Raw genomic sequence first — 1997 nt, forward strand, 5'->3', positions numbered from 1 at the left:
ATATATATGAGCACACTGTCGCTCTCTTCAGACACACCAGAAGAGGGCATTGGATCCCATTACGGATGGTTGTGAGCCACCATGTGGTTGCTAAGAATTGAACTCAGGACCTCTGGAAGAGCAGTTAGTGCTCTTAGTCACTAAGCCAGTCATCTTTCCCACCCCATGATTATTTTTAATATGAGCCCTTATCTCTATAAATTTTACTCTTAGGACTGCCTTGGTATCCCAGGGGTCCTGATAGGATGGGTTTCCACTATCATTTGTCTCTAGAAACATTTTTTTTTAATTTCTGATTTCTTGGACAATTCCCTATTCATTAAAAAATGTGTTGTTTACTTTCCAGTGTTTTTGTGGTTTCTGTAGTTTTTCTTATTATTGATTTCTAGTTTTATTCCACCATAGTCTGAGAATATACAAGTGATTATCTTACTTTTTATTTTTTATTTTTTTAGTTAGGAAGACCTAAGTATATTTATCAACTATTGAATTTTTCCTCTATTACTGTATCAAAAATCTATGTAGTCTTTTATGTCTTTCAGTGTCTTTTTTTTTTTTTTATTAAGTTAGGAGTTAGTGTTCAGTACATGAAGATTTATAATTGTTCTATCTTCTCAATGAATTATTTCATTTGTTAATATGTAGGGTCCCTTCTTTTTCTTCTAGTTAGCTCTGGTTTGAGTTTTATTTTATCTAATATAAGAATAGCTATACAAGTTGTTTATGTTTTCCGTTGCTTATAGTTTGTTTTTCATTCTTTGATGTGAAGTTTGGGGTATCTTTACCAGTCATGTGTGCTTTTTGGAGACCTAATACAGTCGTTGTTTCTTGTCTTTTAATCTAATCCATTAATCTGTATCTTTTCAATGATAAGTTGAGACCATTTACATTTATAGTTATTATAGAAAAGGGTTTGCTTTTCCTCTAATTGTGTTAGGTCATTTTGTTTTCTTTTGTTTGATTATTGGTATCATTTTCTTTCTCATTTTAATTTTTAGGGTTTAGTGAGTTGCTGTTAGGATGTGTTTTACCTTCCCAAGTCTAGTTTATTTATCTGAAGTTGGACTATGTTTTATTTTCCTTCCTGTAAAGTATTCCACTAAAAACTTTTTGTGGTGATGGTTTGGTTTTCATGAGTTACCTTAATTTGTATTTGTCTTGTTATTTTTCCATCAGTTTTTTAAAACCAAAAACATATTTATTTTTTTAGTCTTAGAATAAAAAACAAGACAAAACAAAACTCTTCTTTTCCCAAAACAACCATGATTAGCTTAGAAAAATGGATATATATATTCATAGTGTTTCCCTTTAATGGAAACTTCATTTTATAGAACACTAAAGGTTTAATAAAAAGCTAGAATCTAGCATAAGTCAATGAAATCCATTCATACTTCAGGCCCTTCTCCTCCAGAAACCAGCATTCTTATATTCTTTCCAGTTAGTAGAATTTGATCTAATTTTGCAGTTCTTCTTTCTTCTGGTGTAATTTCAAACTCTGTGACATCTTCCAACACCGTAGAAAGTCATCAAACCCTAGAAGTGTACCAACAATATCTTTATCTTCATCACAATGTGAATTCTTGATCCTCTATACTTGTCCACTAGCTCTAGTGGAAGGAGTTGAGACAGGTTCATGGTCGTGTTAGCCACCATGGCCACGCCTTTCCATCAGTTTTAAAAGACAGCTTTGCAGGGTATAACAGTCTTGGTTCGCTGTTGTTTCCTTTCAGAGCCTGGCCTCATATTCGCAGACATCTTCCCAACTTCCCCTCCTAAGTGCTGGCGTTGAAGAAGTGCTCCACCACACCCAAGCTATTTGTTTCAGTATTTCAATCTTCTTGTTACTTTTTTTCCATATTTTGAATTTTTGCTTTCAATTTAACTGTTACATTCACTTTGAAGACTCTCTTGTCAAGGTCTTAAATAGATTTTCTTAACTTGTGCGTTTTTTGTTTGAATCTTCCATATGATTGCTAATTTTTTTTTTTAAACCGTGA

The 1997-nt window shown here is 32.8% G+C and overlaps 1 pseudogene across 1 annotated transcript; it reads right to left on the bottom strand.

Moving 5' to 3' along the window:
• Positions 1-1385: 1385 nt before the first annotated feature.
• Positions 1386-1653, bottom strand: LOC308432466 (U6 snRNA-associated Sm-like protein LSm5; annotated as a pseudogene). Its single transcript has one exon. The product of its transcript is annotated as a U6 snRNA-associated Sm-like protein LSm5 (transcript).
• Between the last annotated feature and the right edge of the window lie 344 nt (positions 1654-1997).

The sequence above is a fragment of the Micromys minutus genome (assembly GCF_963924665.1).
Source record: "Micromys minutus genome assembly, chromosome: 18".
Lineage (NCBI taxonomy): Eukaryota > Metazoa > Chordata > Mammalia > Rodentia > Muridae > Micromys > Micromys minutus.